Source organism: Choloepus didactylus, chromosome 5 (genome assembly GCF_015220235.1).
Source record: "Choloepus didactylus isolate mChoDid1 chromosome 5, mChoDid1.pri, whole genome shotgun sequence".
In the NCBI taxonomy this organism is placed as follows: Eukaryota; Metazoa; Chordata; class Mammalia; order Pilosa; family Megalonychidae; genus Choloepus; species Choloepus didactylus.
The window spans coordinates 7,721,873-7,741,643 of NC_051311.1; the positions used below are offsets into that span (position 1 = coordinate 7,721,873).

Sequence of the window (19,771 nt, forward strand, 5' to 3'; positions counted from 1 at the left end):
CCGGAAATCCACCAGTATAATATTTTCCACTAGAAGCTATTTCCACACAGCTTTCTCCATTCTGACACCAAATTGGGAAATTTTGATATTGGATTCAGAGCAAGACAGGTAAGAAAAGAAACTAGTCCTGTCCAGTGCAGTCTTGACTCAAATGGGATTTCAGGTCGGGAATCCACACACACCCAGGCTCAGAGCATCTAAGGGCAGAAGGCTCTCACACATCCTGGCCCGGGATCTGCCAGCAAGAGGCCATGGGCCTTCCACCCCACCAGTTTCGGAACCAGGAAGTCCACAGCCACCATATCTGCCCCAGCCCTGATGCAGCAAGTTCTGTGAGCACAGAGAGAGTCAGGCTTGTAAAGTACTCCCTCCGGGGACATGCTGGTGTTGGTGGCACACCTTCCGGTGCAAAGCGAAGGTGGAGGCTGGTTTCCTGCAGCTGGGACGGGTTCCTAGGTCCTGTTTACTCCTGCCAGAGGTGGCACAGACCTCTGAGAGGGCAGGAAGGCGTCCCCGAGCCTCCGGTGGCTCACCCTGAGTTCCCTCTGTAGGCAGATGGATTCTATTTCAAACTGTCTCCATAAACACTGCTGTGACCAGCTCTGCCAAACCAGCTACCTTCATCACCCCAGGGAGAAGCCAGAGCTCAGCCTTCCCTCCAGGCAGCCCCACCAGACCCGGCCAGGGGAGGGAGCAGACTTGGCCGTCAAAATGAAGTGTGTGTGGAGTCAGTAAAGAGCCAGGCTAAACTTAGAGTCAGCAGACCCCCGTAAATAACCCGCCTTCCTCCCTCTTTGTGTGGTTCACACTGGAATGCCTTTCTCTTCCGAGTTGTACGAGCAGCAAGGGATCAAAGAATCAATCGTTTTATGGACGTGCAGTTCATTACAAAGTCGTCAGGCTCAGTAGGAGAACACAGGCAGAAACATTCATAATTCTCTCCCGTTTCTGTTCGGCGGCAGGAAGGGATGTCAGAGGGCACTAAAGGAATTTGCAACTGTTTAAATAAATTTTTTAAAAATAGAGATTAAAATTCACTTTCAGGGGAGGGTGAAAACTGATCTGGCATCTTTTGGGGGGTCTGGAATGGGGCATGCGGGAGGAGGAAGTTAGGAAATTGACAGCTGCCTCATGCAATGTAGTTAAAGAAGGCGAGGAGGTTGACCAGTATCCTGCATAACTTATGTACCCTTCAGAGAACGTTCTAGATGGACTTTGATAAGCGGAGCAGAACAAACCCTGGGATTTGTATTTTTTTTAAGTCTAAACCACATAATATATTTGAAAAGCAGACTTTTGAACTTGTTCTCTAGGACATAAAGAATAAATGTGTTTCAAATGATAGCCTTGGTGATGTTACAGTCCCGGGCTTGTGGATAATGACAATGCTTCGGAAGAATATCGTTTATTCAGTGACAGCCGTGGGCCCCACGTGGCAGCGTGTGTGACACCTTTTAATCCTCTGCACCGTGCAAAGATGGTGCTATCATCCCCGTTTTATACACAGGGAAAACGAAGCTGCAAATTTTAAGTCCTTTGCTGAAGGTCACACGGTTAGCAAGTGGGAAACCCAGGATTTGCTCTGAACTCCGGAATGAAGCAGAAATGACTACCTGTGGCCTGTAGTTTGTGTTTCTGCTTTCTCCTTCCTCTTTGAGTTGCTAGAGTTGGAGAAACTTTTCTTCCTTTCTGCGTCTGGGAGCTTTGCTCTTGGAGAGCTGCTGCAATTTGTGACTGCAGTCTTTAAAACTGTGGTGATACATCATTTCCAAGTTCTTCTTCACAGCATCTATATTTTACTTGCCCACATGGACCCCTCTGGCTTCTAGAACTACTTCAGGCCACACTCGGGTCTTCTTTCTGTCCAGAGAGCTCTCTAGACTGCTTGATGAAGACAGTACTTAATGAAGACACCTTGTCAGATAGAGTTTCCAAAGAATGGCATGGGCTGTAGTGCAAAGAACTACAGTGATTAGAAGCAGTCAGTTCTCACTGGTGATGGCATCCCTGCAAACCTGTGCCCATGTCACTAATTAAACCTGGAGTGCCACAGGATCAGTGATTGGAAAACCACTGAGCTCTGCAAATGTTACCTTCTTTCTGTTCTTCTCAGTGATGCTACCTTTTATTAAATCATCCCTTCAAATTACTAAAAAAAAAAAAAAATAGTTTAAAAAGAGTAGAAATAGTAGCAAATAACCAGCTGATTCTTTTTTACTGGTTTAATTGAAAGACCATTGAGAACATCTAAAACCCTCTGGATTACCCCTTCCCCGAGTTTTCTTGAAAGAATTTACACATTCTGTGTAAGAAATCGTGAGTCAGCCTTCTCCAAGTCCTGACTTCGATGTTTGCAGAAATCATCTGCCAGGCAGCACATATGTTCTCGGTGAAGAAAACACATTTGCTAAAAGAAATGGAAACTTGCAAACCAGTTGAATCGTAATAAAGACACTCTGCGTTTTGCTAATTTCCCTTCCGCTCTGGTGCCTGAGGCTTCTCTGTTCTGGACAATATCTCGAGCTTTTAAGGCATCTGTTGCACCCCACGTCTCCCCAGCGGGATGCTGGAGACTGAGCCCACCTCACACTTGCCCCATGTGAGGGGGGGATCCAGCTGTCCAGGAAGGGAAGTAAGGGAACGGGCTTTAGCAGACTGGCTAAAGTCATGATGCAGAAAGAATAAACCAGCAGTGACCTCTTTTGAATGCAAGACCCTCCAAGGCTGTAAATCCATTCTCTCATTAAGTCCTTGTAGCAATCCAATGCATGGGAAATGAACTCCGTTCCCCGATCAGGGAGATGTGGTCTCAGCAAGGTCACCCAGCTCGCGTCTCAAGCAGAGATGAGTGCCCAGAGCCCCGAGTGCAGCCTTAGCTGTGTGGTCTCTGAAACATAGCAGAGGTATTTTGTGATGGGAAATTGACCTGACAAAGCCCAGACACGAGCCCCCTAACATCTTAAAGGGCAGATTGCTGGCAAGCATGATGTCGTCTGTGCTAGTGTTGGAGAAACGAGTTTCACACAACTTGTGGGCTTCTCTTAGAGCAAAAAGAAATCAATTATAGAGAAAATGAAACTCTCAAGTTAGTGCTGCACTTAAGAAATTTTCAACTCGTTTCCTGACCGCTCATCAAAGCTGTTCCGTCCCCTGTAACTGGTATTTTGTTGTTCTTTGGTCTGTCAGTCTGCATATTTTTATTCATTAAATTTTGTAAGTAAAAATTGATGGGATGGGAAGGACCAACCGCAGCCCCAGGCACAGAGCAAAGGCTCTTCTAATCTCACATTTCTTCCTTAACAGCCGGGTAGACGTTTCCTGTGAGTTGTCTTTCGAGTATCCAGAAGCATGATTCCGTGTTCAAAAAAAAATTGATGGTGACAAACAAAACAAAACGAAAAAAACAAAAACGCTACATTTAAGAGAACCCAAAGGCAACTTGAAAGGCACTTTGAACACTTATTTCCATTTCATGAGCTAAAGCAGACCAGAGGTTATCTGCAGACAGGAAGTGCCAATTTTGGTTCTGCTGTGAGTCCTTGTGAGACGGATTGTGTTGACTTTCTGAGAATATTTCACGACTCATCACGAAGGACTCTGAAACAGTGGTTTTAACTCCTATTGAAATGGGTGACAATGTAAATCCCAAAGAGGAAACCAAACCAGGGAAGCTGGAAGCTTAGCTCCACGGCAAATTCCACAATTCGAAGTCAGGTGGTTCCTTTGGAAACCCTTGGAGGCAGCCTTCTCTGGGCCCCTTGTCACCAGCCACAGCCTCAGACCCTGTGGCTTCCCGGCTCCTGCTAAACCTCAGCCAAAAAGCAGAAGCTTCAGGAGTGTCATTCTGCATAGCACCGTCAGCACGACAAAGAGAGGGCAGCAGAAAACTCCCCAGTCATAGAAAACCAGGGCATTTATTTGATCATAAGATAGTCGACTCGTCTTGCAGGATTAGCCAGTGAAATTCTCCTTGTGCCTCTGATTGAGAGATTTCCCTAGACTCAATACGGAACCGCTGTGTTTAGTTGCCATAACCCTGGAGGCCTGGGGTTAAGAAATAATAATAAGGAAGAACTATGGGAGGAAAGTAGAATATAATGCCTATTAGGATGAACAGTAATTAAAGCTAAGAGAAGAACTGAGCCTTTTCAAACACAGCTTGAACAAAAATGTAAACTTCTGCTAGATAAAGCTGCCACTGACTTTCACAGGTTATGGTCAGCAGAAAAAGTGCTTTTTAAAAATGAGCCTTTTGGGGAAGGTGTCTGTGGGGAGGGGGGTCTGTCACTGATGGCATCAGACTTGTAACATTTTATGGCTTAAATATTTGATCAAAAGCTCTGTGCCATCTGGCCACTGACACGGCTCTGTTGTGTGCAGGAAATAACTTGCTTTGTTAGGGATCAGGTCGCAGACAAGTTGGAGTTATGTAGACTGATGAGAATCCAGTGAATCCCATGCTTGGGGCAAAGGGAGAAACAGTTCATGGTCCCGGGTTGTCAGGGAAGATGGGAAGTTTGGCCCCAGACCAGAGCAGAAGTTGCCCAAAGGGGAGGGAGGTGGAGGTGGGGTAAGTGGTTGAAAAGAGGGAATTCTGAGGTGGAGGGAAAATGGGTGTGTTCGCAGTGAAACTGAGAGTCAGCACCTGAGACCTTTATTCAATGTGGGATGTGTCACCGTCGGAGAGGATTCAATATTAAATTAAACACCACTGCTTCCTCTGATGTAGAGAACAGAAGATTCAATGTGTAGAAAACATCTCTGTTCCACATTCTTGAGAGGCAGTAGGTGAGTTCTGCAAAAATTGACATGTTCTGCAAAGATTAATGAGTCACTTTTATGTAAATCGAGCCTCGTTTGGTGGCTCTCCAGAAAAGGCAATTTTGATGTTGGATAACTACTGTCTGTAGACATTGTTCTCTTAAGCCAGGGGGCACACTCTCTTGCACTTAAGTTAATGGAATTTAATAACCTGTTTAATATGCTATGGCAAGAGAGAGATTTTTATAAGCTAACTTGGAGAAGCTGTGTGTTCTCATATTCATGCGTAAGATGATGCATTATTTTATAGGCACAAAATAGAGTTTACAGTTTGAAATAAACAAACCATTGTTTTAAACAGTGTAGGAGAAAGTACACTGCTTCAAAAATAATTGCTTGTTTACATGCATTTGCTTTTTTGGAAACAAAAGACTGAAATGAGTTCCTCCATCATTAATCTGTTAAGGGAAGAAATGAGAAACATATATAGGGACCCAAAGCAGTAGGGAGAATTTCCCGTAGCTCCAAGTGAACGTGATAAATTGTACCATTTTACCACTTAATGATGTATTAGATCAATACAGCCTCTAACTCATGTGCTGCGGTTAGAAGTCTCAAGTCTGATGGAAAAGTACCTTTTAATAAATCAGAAAGGATTCTCAAAACTTTACGAAAAATAAGCACTGGTGAAATATGGCCAAGTCGTATCTTCACACATGAAAAAAATGTACTTTTGTTTCTGAGGAGCTTGAAAATCATTTTGAGTACTAAGAGTTTTTGTTAAGCAGTGTTAAAACCACTTTGAACTGCTGTGGAGTAACAGTCTTATCAATCTCATAAGTTTTTCTTTGAGAATGAAATAAAATAAAGCACCTTAAATATACAGATAAAAATTAACAAAATAAGTATTGGCTGTTATAATGTTGCTATAGTGAATGTTGATGCTAAAATAGGATATAACCACTAAAATTGTCCTAAATCAAATATTTTCTTTTGACCATCATAGACATGACCATGCTACTCTTAAAAACCCCTAGACCCAACAAAGTAAAAGATGGTAAACAATGAGGCAAAAGGAAATTTCAAGGGCCAGAAAGATGCTTTCTTGAATCCTCCAAGACATTTCCATGAAAGGATTGTAGAATTATTTTTGTTTGGTCTACATTCAAATCCATTTCATTAGTCAGTGCATTAACACTAATTGCTATAACAAGCAACCCCAAGATATCAGTAGTTTAAATTACAGACAAGTTACTAAAAATCAAACAAAAAACTCAGGGGAAAAATCAGACTTCGTATTATCTAACATGTCAATTTTCAACAAAGTAGCACAAGTCTTGCAAAGAAACAGGAAAGTGTAACCCATACTTAGTTTAAAAAGTGGTCAATGGAAACTGACTTAGTGAGCCCAGAGTTAAATTTAGCAAAGACATCAAGACAGCTATTATAAATATGTTCAAAGTATTTAAGGAAACAATGTTTAAAGAATTACAGTGTGATGACAATGATTCAACTAACAGCGAATCTCAACCAGAAATAGAAAGTATTAAATGAATCAAATGGAAAGTCTATATTTGAAAAGTAAGATAATCAAAATGAGAAATTTGTGGATGGCCAAGTCAAAAGAATCTTTGAGATGGCAGAATAAAAAATCAATGAACTTGGAGATAGATCAATAGAAATTATCCAAGCTGGAGAAGAGAGAAAAGATTTAAGAAAAATAAGAGACCTTGGAGACATCATGTATGCCAACACATATGTAGTGAAAGTCTCAAAAAGAGAGGAGAGAATGAAAGTTGCAGAAAAAAAAATAGTTTGAAGAATTATTGGCCCCAACCTCTCAAATTTGATGGAAACCATTAATCTATTGTCCCAAGAAGCTCAATGGATGCCAAGTAGGATAAAAACAAAAAGATCCACACCTAGACAATCATAGTAAAACTGGCAAAAAAGCCAGACCAAGAGAACATCTTGACAGCAGCAAGTGAAAAATGACTTACCATGCACAGGAGAACAGCAATATTGTTGACATCTTTCTCGTGTGAAACAATGGAGACTAGAAAGCAGTGGAATGACAAAGTCATGCATGCAGCTGGAAGGAAAAAATCAAAAAACAAAAAAAACTTCTCCACAAAGAATTCTATATTCAGAAAAATTATCCTTCAAAAGTGGTAGGCAAAATAAAAATATTTCATGTGATCAACTACTGAGAGAATTCATCATCATCAGACTGCCCTACAAAAAATCTTAAAACTATTTCAGTCTGAAAAGAAATGACATCAGATAGTAATTTGAATCCACAGAAATAAATGAAAAGCTCCAGAAATGGTAAATATGTTAAATATAAAGAGCTGTTTAAATATGCATTTTTCTTTTACCTCTCAATTTCTTTAAGAAACTTAAAATTATGTAAAGCAATAATTTAACATTCTTGTGGGGCTTATAGCACAAGCATACACAGACAAATATATATATGTGTGTGTGTATATATATATATATGACAATAATACCACAAGATAAGGGGAGAAATAAAACTACACTGAGGCAAAGTCAGTATATTTTACTGGAATTAAATCAGTATTAACTGAAGTAGATTGTGATAAGTTAAAATGCATTTTGTAACTCCAGGGAAACTTGTAAGAAAATAACTTAAAAATATATTGCTTAAAAATAAGAAAGAAATAAAAATGGTACAAGAATATTTTTTAAACACAAAATAAAGTGGCAAAAGAGGAATAGAGGAAGAAAAAGAAGGGGTGAATCATTTAGAAAACAATTAACATGGCAGGCATAAACCTAACCCTATTAAGAAATACATTAAATATGAATGAACTAAGCACTCCTTACAAGGATATAAAAGTAAGGTCCAACTATATGCTGTATGTAAGAATCTCAATTTAGATTACAAGTCTCAAATAGATGGAAATAAAATAATAGAAAAAGCTATATAATGCAGACAGTACCCATAAAAGAGCTAGAATGAGTGAATATAAAGTCTTAAGGAAGACATTAAGACAAGAAATAATACTAGAGGAAAAGAGGGATATTACATAATGTTAAAAGGCTTTCACATCAAGAAGATATAACAGTTTTAAATGTATATGCACCTAACACCAGAGGCCCAAAATACATGAAACAAAAATGACAGTTTAGAAGTAGAATGTCAAAAAAATAGCCATAGAGAAGAGACAGATAACTCAAAAGAGCAACAATTTGACTTATGTCTAATATCTCAACAATAATAGGAGTCATATGGAGTGAAGGGATATCCTAAAAGAGCTGAGGAAAAAAATAAATATCTGCCATTCTGTAATTTATCCCAGCAAATTATCTTTGAAGAATGAGAGTAAAAGGAAGATTTTTCTCCCCCAAAAATCAAAAACTGAAAGTTGTTTTTTTTTTTTATCACTAAAGGGATATATCTAAAACAGAATGAAAATCTCTGTATGACAATTTGAGATATGAGTATTAAGATCTGCTCATTTTACTATGTATGGTTTGCTTCAGTCATTTTTTTTAAGTTAATTTATTTCTATATAACAACAAACAGATGTAACAAAATATTTTCAAAACAATCAAGAGATCTAGGAATATATCTATCAAAGATGGATAATTTGCAGAATATTATAAGACATGATTACAAGACATTATTTAAGATAAACATGGGAATAAATCTAAACAACTGTAAAACTGTTTACAATTAAACTGACAACTAAACTGACAGTGATGTTTAATTTATGAGGTTTTTACAAAAAGTTAATGGAGAATTAAATCTTGAACCCCAATAGCATATAATTAAATAAAGAGTGATTGAAATAATATTTTCTGTGTGTTTTTGTTAATGCTCTGAAGGAATGGGAGGGAAAAACATTGATTATTACTAGAATTTTTAAAGACAGACATTCATGTTTAAACTTGTAAGGCAAACACAAAGAAATAGATGTAGACTTCCAAACTTATAGTGGGAAAAAAGCAAGAAAGGAAAAGAAGAATTTCTAAGTGAAGAAAAAATGAACAAAGGAAAATCAGGATAATAAGACAAAATGAGAGAATATGAATAAATCAAAATAAATTAGTAACCAGAATCAATGCAAATGAACTTTTGATGTAAATTGTTATATTGACAGTTGTAAGGATAAAAACTATGATTATCCCAAAAGATGGAGAAAAAAGTATGTGATAAAATTCTTCATTCATGGTCAGAACTTTTCAAAATTAGGAGTTAGAGGAGATGTTCTTAACCTGAAAAAGGGATATCTACACCCAAACCTACACCAAGAACTATAACCAATGTTGAAACCTTGAAAGAATTCTCTTTGTATTCAAGAACAAGACCCTCATGCTCATGATCATCTTTTACATTCAACTTTGTACTAGCAAGCCTAACCATCGCAGTAAGACAAGAAAAAGAAAAAAACATATGTATATAAGGATTGGAAAGCAAAAACGAAAATGTCTTTATTTCCTGATGATTAACTACCTAGAAAAGCCAAATGGATCACTATATTGTTAGAGTTAGTAAGAAAGTTTATAAAATTTACTACCTGTGAGATCAAGATACAAAGTCAGCTGTTGGTATCAACTGTAGTCAAGCATATGGAGAGCTGGAATTCTCATATGTTGCTGAGTGAAAGTAAAATTTTGCAAACATTCTGACAAACTATTTGGCAGTGTCTATTAAGCTAAATACATATATGCCCTGTAAGCCATTAATTTCCCATATCTATATATCTACATCTATCTATGTATATATATGAAAATATGTTATGTCCTTCTTCAAAAGTCTGTACAAGAATATTCATAGCAGCCTTATTTATTGCAGCAAAAAAACTGGATAAATTGTAGTATATTCACATAATTAATTGCAATATAGCAATGAAAAAACCAAACACAACAAAATGAATGAATCTTACAGACTGAATATTGAGCAAAGAAGGCAGACATTACAGTATACATACTGTAAGATTCCATTTATATGAAATACAAAAAGAAGGCAAAATAAATCTATGTGACTAGAGATCAGAATAGTGGCTCCTTGGTAGAGAGAGGGGGCATTGACTCAGAAGGTTCATGATAGAGCCTTATGAGATGCTGGATATGATCTATATCTTTATCTGAGTGATTATATGTATCAACTGGAATATTTTTATTCAAAATCCCCCAAACTTTATTTTAATTTGATTCATTGAGGTATAATTTACAAATAATAAATTCACAAATATTGTGTGCAATTTGACAAGTTTTGATAAATGCATATAGTCTTGTAGCCACAATAACCACGATACAGCACATTTCCACGGTCCCCAAAATTTCCATTTTGCCACCTTGCGGATAATCTCTTTCATCCATCCTGACCCTAAATAAGTGAAATCATATAACAGATAGTCTTTTGTGTCTGACTTTTTCCACATATACAAAGCTTTTAACATGTATCCGTTTTGTTTGTTTGTTTGTTTATCAGTAGTTATCCCTTTTATACTTCGATAGTATTCTAGGGACAATTTGTTTATCCATTCACTAGCTGATGGATATTTTGGTTGCTTCCAGTTTGGAGCTTTTATTAATGATATGATAATTTGGGTACATACATGTGGACATAAGTTAAGTTTTAATTTATCTTTCATAGAACTAGGAATGGAATAGCTGAGTCATACATAAGGAAAGTGTATATCAAATTTTATTTTAAAAACCTGCTAAACTGTTTTCCAAAGTGGTTGTACCATGTTGTGCTTCTACTAGCAATGTATGAGCATCCCATGTGCTCCAGATTCTCACCGTCACTCAGTATTGTCAGTATTTTAAATTTCAGCCATTCTAATGTGTGCATGCTGGTAGTTCACTGGCATTTTAATTTGCAATTTCTTAATGAGGAATTATGTTGAGCATCTTTTCATAAGCTTATTTGCCATCTTTAAATCTTCTTTGGTGAAGATTTTTGGTGTCTTTTTTATTGATTTATAAGAGTTCTTTATATATTATGGTTTTGTTCTTTATCATATATATGTCTTAAATTATTTTCTCAGTCTTACTGTGGCTTACTATGCATTTCCTTAAGGGTGACTTTTGAGGAGCAAGTTTTTAATTTTGAGGAAATGCAGTTTAACAATTTCTTCTTGTATAGTTCACACTTTTCCTGTTGTAGGAAATACTCATCTAACAGAAGGTCACACAATTTTCTCCTGTTTTCTTTAAGTTTTTACATTTAGATCTATGATACATTTTGATTAGATTTTTGTGTTTGATGTGAAATTCATATTTTGCCTGTGAGTATCCAATTATTCCAGCATGAGTTATTCCAAAAATCAATTTACTATATATGTGTAGATCTGTATGTGTACTTTCAAATATGGTCCGTTAATCTATGGGTCTCCTTTTATGCCAAACATACTTCATCAGAAACTGTAGCTGTATAATAAGACTTGAGATTATTGAGTATAGTCCTCTAATTTTGTTCAGTTTTCTCAAAATTGTTTTCACTAGTCCAGGTCTTTTGCATTTCCATATACATTTTAGAACCAGTTTGCCAATTTTAACCAAAACACTGCCTGGAATTTCAATTGGGATGCAGTGAATCTACAGATCAATTTGGGGAAAATTGAAAGCATGACAATATCCAGTCTTCCAAACTATGAACACAGTATGTCTTTCCATTTATTTATGTCTTCAGTAATTTCTCTCAGCAAAGTTTTATAGTTTCTGTGTATAACTCTTGAACATATTTTGTTGAATTTCTTTTTAAGTATTCACATTTCCTTTTGCTGTGGTAAATGCCCTTTTAAAATTTTATTTTCCAATTATTTTTCTCTAACATATAGAAATACAATTAATTTTGTATATTGACTTTATCTCCTACGTCCCTGATAAACTTAGTCATTAGTACCTGCGGCTTTATTGTAGATGCCTTGGAATTTTCCCATAGACAATCATGTTATCTGTGAATAAAGATAGAATTTCCTATCTGAATGCATTTTATTTCTTTCTTTTGCATTATTGTACAGCTAAAACCTATGGTAAAATGCTGAATTGAAGTGGTCAGAGCAGACATGTCTTGTCTTTTTCCCATGTTAGGGAGAATGCAGTCAGTCTTTGATCATTAAGATGTTAGCTGTAAATTTTTCATGCCCTTTATCAGATTGAACTTGCTTCCTTTTCTTCTCAGTTTATTGAGAGTTTTTATCATGAATTGGTGTTGAAACTGGTCAAAAGCTTTTCCTGATTCTACTGAAATGATCTCATGGTTTGTCTTTTTTAGTCTGAAAAGACGGTGAATTTTATCAATGGATTTTCAGTTGTTAGAGTGATCTTACATCGCTGCAGTAGATCCTACTTGGTCATGTGATGATGATGAATTACCCTTTTCATATATTGCTAGTTTCAATTAACTGCCTTAGAGATTTTTACATATATGATTGTGGAAAATATTATTATGTAGTTTTCTTAAAATGTCTGTCTTGTTTGTATACCAGCATAATTCTGGCCTCATAGAATGAATTTGGAAGTGTCCCCTCATTTCTAGTTTCTGGAAGAGTGTGGGTAGAATTTGTATTATATTTTCTTTAAATGTTTGGTGGATCACCAGTGAAGCCCATCTCAGCCTGGAGTTTTCATCATGGTGAGGTTTTAAATTGCCAATTCAATTTATTTAACAACTATTATCTATAACTTCCTCAGTAAGTACTGGTAGTTTATGTCTTTAAAGCTTTGTACATTTCACCCAAGTTTTTGAATTTATTGTACAAAGGTATTCATAGTAGTTCCTTTTTGTAGGAATGTCCTGTCTTTCATTCCTAATATTGATAATCTTTGTGCACTGGTTTGGAGCTGTTATGTACTCCAGAAAATGCTGTGTTCTTTTAATACATTCCTATGGGTATAGATCTATTGTGGGTGGGACCTTTTGATTAGGTTGTTTCAATTGAGATGTGACCCACCCCATTGAAGGTGGGTCTTGATCCTTTACTGGAGTCCTTTATGAGAGAATAAAAGGCAGGGACACAAGACCATACTTTCAGGAATCATTTCCACAGTTCATTAGTAGAGAAGGTTCTCTGAATGTGTAGGTAACTGGAAACCACGAGGAGGAACAGTGTTCTCTCCTGAGTGTGAATTTGGCACTTGATGTTGTTTTGCTACAGCTGTCATTTGCCATTGATGATCATTCTTCTCTTCCTTTTTGGAGAGTAAGGGGGAGAGAATGCAGTATGAGTGGTCTCCATTAAAAAATAAAAGGCAGAGACATTTGGAGATAGCAGAGAGAGAGAAATGCTCCAGAGATGCTAAGAGAGGACTCACAGACACTCAGAGAGGAAGCCACTGGATTCAGAAGTCGAAAGGGATGAAACCTGGGAGTGAAGGAGCAGCAGACGCCAGCCATATGCCTTCCCATGTGACAGAGGAGCCCCGGATGCCAGCAGCCTTTCTTCAGGGAAGCTATCTTCTTGTTGATGCCTTAACTTTGACATTTTCACAGCCTTAGAATTATAACTTGTAACTTAATAAACCCCATTGTTAAAATCCAACCTATTTCTGGCACATTGCATTTTGGCAGCTTTAGCAAACGGAAATCCTGTGTAATTCTTTTTTCCTTGATCCACTTGGCTGGAGTCTTATCAACTTTACTGATCTTTTCCTAGAAATGGCCTTTGGTACTGATTTTTTTTCCCCATTGCTTTTTTTGTTATATATTTCATTGATATTTGCTCTTTATTATTTTTCTCTTTATACTTATTTTAGGTTTAATTTACTCATCTTTTTCTTATTGTGAGTGCTTAGATTATTAATTTGAGACCTTTCTTATGTTCTAATAACATTTATAGTGTAAGCCTATATAATATTATAAAATGCTATAAATTTCCCTTTAAGTATGCTTTAGCAACGTCACTCAGATTTTTGTATTTCATTTTCATTCAGTTCAAAATATAATTTTCCATACAATTTCTTCTTTGACCCATGGGTTACTTAGAAGTTGTTTTTTTTGTTTGTTTGTTTTTTTTTTTTTACTTTCCAAATATTTAGGGATTTTTTGAATACTTTTCTGTTGTTGATTTCTAATTTAATGCCATGTGATCAGAGAAGATGCTCTGTCTATGTCCATATCTCCACGTGCAGCGCCTTCCTCTCATATTTTACCCTGTGAATTCTGCCTTTCCCTCCCTGTGCTGGGACCTCTTTGTCCTCAGTTTAGAGTGACCACTGGGCTCTGTGTGGGTGTCCACTCTCTGCTGTGGACAGTCATTGAGATGGCCCCATTTCTTTTCCTTCGCTCCAGAATCATTGCCTACTGTGCAAGGTCTGACAACCATTGTTTCATATATTTGGCTCTTTTTCTAGTCATTTAAAGTAGGAGAGTAAAGCTGATCCCATTTCTCCATCATTGTCAGAAATGTAAGTCAATATCTTTTTAAAGTCCATATGGACTCTAAGTATCAACAAACAGAAAATGCAACTTTCAGGTACCCTTTTAAGTAGCAGAAACAATATAGGGTACCTAGGAATACATTTAATAGATGCAATTTGTGAAATATTATGAAACACAATTAAAACACATTGCTTAATACCTAAATAATTGGGGAGAAATACCACGTCAATGGATAGAGAGACTTAAGATTGTGAATTTATCTCTAAATTCAATACAATACCAATAAAAGTTTTAATAGTTTTTGTTTTGTAGGGAACTTATCAAGTTGTTCCTAAAATGTATGTGTGAGAACCAGGGACTGGGAATGTCCAAGACTTCCTGAAGGAGCCCCGTGGTCACCAGAGACCTTGATTTGTGTGCGTGTCATATTTTTATGGTGTCTGTCCTCACAATCTGTGTGCATTGATTGTTTGGGTTTCTCATCCTGGCTTGGATTCTTGCCATCTTTTTCTCTGTGCCTCAGTTTCTGCATCCATACAATAATAGTGCCCACTTTCCAGGATAATGACCAGGAATTAATGAGTTAACCTGTAAAAACTGCCTGTAGCTGTGCCTCACCTGTCATGAATGTCAAAACGTATTAGCAATTTTCATTATCATTGACCTCCAGGGATTAAGACAGAGCAGGATGGGGGTGGACAAATTGATATACATCAATCATATTAGAAAGCCCAGAAAATACTCACACATAAGTGGAAACTAACAAGTGATAGAGCTGACATTTCAGATGCTTGGGAAAGGATGGTGAGAAAAAAATGAAAATGGGTCCTTTACTTACACTAAAAACAACACAAATGTCCACCAACCATGAATGGATAAAGATTGAAATGTGTTCATGAAACAGATCCCTATACAAAGAGAGAATGAATGAACTACCCATGGGTGAATCTCAAAAACAAAGTCCTGAGCCTAACGCCAAGTCACAGAAGGATAGATACAATTTGATGTCATTTATGTAAAATTAAGAAAAGAAAAAACTAAACAACATATTGCTTAGTTTTGTAAAACTCTGAAGAAAAACAAGAGACTCCTTAACTTGAAATTCAGGAGAGCTGTTACGAGGGACAGAGGACCCATCCTAGGTATTTTTAAGACTTCAAAGACTTCGAAGGCATGTCTTACTTCTGAAGCCGGGTGCCAAGTGCACTGTGTCCTTCTTACTGTTTTTATCTTTGCAGTATGGTACATATGCTTTTTATAGTATTTATCCTTTTTATGCTGTATTTCAAAGTTTAAAAAAATTATCTGAGGATTGCCGAAAAATCTAAACTGTTTTCATCGGTGATATTTCAGAAGGTTTCTGCCTCCATAAATAAGCAGTGGACCTAATATTTAAAAATTAACACTGTATGTATGGAGAGATGAATATAAAAATGAGGACAAAAATAAATGAATAATAGGGAGGGACGGGGGATGGAATTTTTGGGTGTTCTTTTCCACTTTAACTTTTATTCTTATTTTTTGTGTATGTTAGTGAAAATATTCAAAAATTGAATATGGTGATGAATGCACAACTATTTAATGGTGCTGTAAACAGCTGATTGTGCACCAGGGGTGATTGTATCGTATGTGAATATATCTCAATAAAATTGAATTTTAAAAAATTAACACTGTAAATTGAACTTCCTGTTTTAATGTAAACAAACTCTGTAAGTTATAGATATTCCATGAGGATCCTTTCCAGAAAGCAGGCATTCAGTGGCTTAGAATTAGGGGTCTCCTAAGAACCTAAAGAGAGGGGTCGTGGAACGGGGAGTCAGTGAAGTGGGCTCAGGGCTGTAAAATGATGTTAAAATATAATGGGAAATAAACTTGTGTTTCACACTTTTCCTTGCTGCCAATAAGTGGAAAATTTTCTTTGTCTATCTTTGATTGTGTGTGGGCCTGTTTGGGGAAAGAAAAGAATGGAATTGTCTGAATCATCTATCTGAGATTGGGGATAAAAGACAATTCAAAAAGTGAGCTTAAGGGCCTTGTTTGGTTTTGTAAATTAGGAATCTGAAGCGGGTAACATCCAACTTCTTTTTAAGATTTATGCCGTTCTCTTTCTCTGTATAAATGCCCAAGTTGTCTTGTTTGTGAACATGAGTCTGCAGAGATAGGAGGATTTTTGACTGTTCTCACAGCATGGCGTAGATTTTTCTTTTCATCTAAAGAATATTCAGGGAACTGTTGCGTGCTTCTATTTCTGCATCACAACAAGCACAGGGTATCAGTGAATCTGTGCTCACTCAGAAGAATGGAATCCTCCAGTTCAGGAGCCCCATGATTGGTGTTGAGAGGATATGGATTTTGGAAAGTCAGAGCCCAAGGATTTGCTACTGGTAATTCTGAAGCAATGTGGGAAATCTGTCCCCCATCTTGAGGCGTGTTTGCAGTGCATCTCAGGAGAGAGAGGTTCTCCAGGGAAAAGGCAGGGCCAGGGCCAGAGGACCAAAGAGGCTGAGATGAGTTCTGAGAAGGCATCTACAGGGTGGTTTGCATTTGTCTGCTTGCAAGTGGGGTAGGAAGACAGGCAGGGAGTTCTGTCCCCTATAAGGAGTTCGATGTTATCTCTACCTTGTGATGTGGCTGGGTGACTGTGGAAGGGGACAGGTTGGGTTCTCCACCTCCTCTGGTGGCTGCCTCCTAGGGCCACCTTGTCAAAACCCAGCTTGCATCTAGACACTGCCCAAGTGCCAGCAAGCTGGAGAAGGAGGGAAGGCAGACCATCATCCAGCCCTGGTTCCCCAAGGAGAAGTCAGAGGACCAATTGTGTGTGTGTGTGAAGTTGAAAAAGTTTTTAAAGCTTAACCATCTCCTATTTAAAAAGAAGAGCCATTTCCTACTTTCAGTATGTTTCTGGTGTCCAGTTTCTTTATTACTTTTGCATAAAATTTACTGTGGTTTGAATAAAGAGAAAATGGAAATTTAATCTTTAAAATTTAAACTTTACATTTAAAAATCACATTTGTGTTTTCTTTGGTGATGGATCACATGAATTTCAAAATGTCTGACTCATCCTTCATCGAAAGTCCATTGAACCGACGGTGTTTCCTCAAGTCCCAGCAGGCTGAGCACACTGTTAATTTTATTCACTTTTGCTTTCACATCATGGTTTCTCATAAGGCCCCATCACCACTAAGTCAGAGCATTTTCAAGCCCGTGGGAACTAGAAATGATTTCTGTAGGTATCTCAGAAATGCAGCAGGTGTCAACTGAACTAAATGTCATTCCGTGTTCCCACCCGTGCTTGGAAGTTCTGGCTTCACTTCTTTAACTCCGTGCCTTTTTCCTTTCATTTCTTTTTTTTTTTTTTTTTTTAAAGACTTGTCCTTTATTAACCTGGAAAACGCAATATGTTTAAGCAAGATAATTTGAAATTATAAGAATGAGCCCAATGACTTTTTTACATTAATAAGCTTATCCACTTGGCAAATGGTCTGTGTGGGCTGCTTGATGCCATTACATCTTCATTAGTTTTTATCTGTTGTTTTCCTCCTTGGAACAATGTGTGGCTCTGATTGGAATTCTTTAAAGGCAGAGAAGTCCGTCAGCACCGCCTCATTTGCAGTTTAGAGTGAGTAAAACGTGATGCCCTTAGAATCACGAGTATTTAAAACCTGATGGATAAATCTCAATACATCACAGTTAGTAGTAAGTAGTAAGAATAACTTTTAGGTTATCCAGTGTTTTCAGCTTGTTATACTTTTAGTTATACTTTTAATAATCCCATGGGAGAGCAGCCTAATAAAAAATAGCTTATCTTTACTTCACGGTTCTATACTTAAATATGAAATTTTAACTTGTAGTTAGAGCCAATGTAATTCTTAAAATGGCACATGGAAAAATGTCTGTAACTAGGAAATTCCAGCTGCCATCACAACCTGGCTGTCTAACACATTTTCATACAACTTTTCCAAACTGCTTCCAAATCTACTTGTGGTTCAGATAAGTCGTCCAGCCTTCTGTGTATGGGAGCATTCTGCAATAAAAACCAAAAAAGTTTCTCTTGGCGCAGAAAATTTTCTAACATACTGAAACAAGTCCTAAATAATTTTAAGATTCTTTTGCTATCTGGAAGCACAGATGGGTGACATCATGATATGAAGAAACTTTTATTGGAATCATAAGAAAGGCTTTTAAAAGGATTCTTAGAGTTATTAAATCAAGAAATCTTTTTTTAGCATTTAACTAGGAAATTCAGGAATCTGAACTTACGAGCCTTTGCCTTGAATCTACAATGCCTGAAACATTTTACAAGATCAGTTCAGACCACAAATTCGGGGATCCAAGCCGTCAAATCAGGGCCTCCCTACAAGTGTCAACCCAGATCCATGAGCTATTCATATAAAAGTGTGAAGCAGGATGGATGTTAGGTAGCCCACAAGGTGGGTGTTAGTCCTGCCCCCTCTACAGTTTGTAATGTAGTTAGAATCAGTATTGGCCGTTCTCGGAAGGCTGTCGTGAGATAAATCTGAGATCCCTGAATGTGTGAGGTTCATTTGGGAACTCAGTCCCATCTCAGTTTGGAGCCAGAACAGAGTTCACTAATCTAGACACAAAGTGAGGTAGGGCACTGATCAAGGACAGAGGACTCAGAGCGATGCTGTCATCCATGGATGTTTTAATTGCATCAGCAAACTACGGACCACAGGCTGGGTCTGTGCGGCCATCTGTTTTTATAAATAAAGTTTTATTGGAACACAGCCATCCCTTCCATTTATGTTTTATCACTGGCTGCTTTCACGCTAAATAGTTGCAGAGCCAAAGAGTTGCAACAGAAACTACATGGCCCACAAAGCCAAAAATATTTACTGTCTGCCCTCTTATGGAAAATGTTTGCTGACCCCGGCTACAGAAATTTTGCTAGGATACCAAGCACGTCTTGAAGCAGGAAAAAATAGGAAAATTGGTATTAAGCCAGCTACTACATTACAGGCGTGAAAATCTTGATTACCTTTTAGCCATGTGTTATTTTGTGACAGTCAAATTAATTTTGGCTTCACTACCTCCTTTGATGGCTGCACCCTCCCCGTGACGTGAGCTGGGCAGATGCTGCGACACCTTGATCAGGTGGGACCTGGGAGGATACATGCCTTCTCCGTGGTTATGGAACCAGTTGAGGGGTTCAGTTTTCTGTAAAAGCTCTACTCTAGCAAAGCTTGCCACATTGTTTTTCCTGACAACCATCCAGAAAGCAAGGTTAGGAGGCGGGGTGAGGGGAAAGTTCTAGAGCCGGGAGACCCTGATGCTCAGGCACCCCTTCTCCCTGGAGGGTATGGCTGCCTCGAGGTCTCTCTCGTGATGCCCTTCTCCTGGTCTGCTGGCTCCACACGGGGAGCTGCTGTGCTCACATCCTGCGGCTCTCGCCACCTGCGGCTCAGCACAGGATGCTGTGCTCCCAGATGGAGACCCAGCCACACTCTGCAGCTGGGGGATTCAGCCACTTCAGGGCTGCTCTGCAACCGGGGAGATGGGTGTCAGGGGCGGGATGACACGCCAGGTGGCAGAGGCCCTGTCCCAGGTCACCGCAGCGACCAAACGATCACTGGGTGCTCATGCTCAGCATCCAGTGCAGACTGAGGTAGAGATACGCAGGCAGATGCTGGG

At 38.1% G+C, this 19,771-nt stretch overlaps 1 protein-coding gene and 1 non-coding gene across 4 annotated transcripts in view; both read left to right on the forward strand.

Annotated features, from left to right (window-relative positions):
* KIAA1217 (KIAA1217 ortholog) overlaps positions 1-19,771 on the forward strand; it is a 767,824-nt gene that overhangs the window by 291,013 nt on the left and 457,040 nt on the right. The window lies entirely within an intron of this gene.
* Positions 12,758-12,971, forward strand: LOC119535620. Its single transcript, XR_005217235.1, has one exon. It is a non-coding gene; the product is annotated as a small nucleolar RNA U3 (small nucleolar RNA).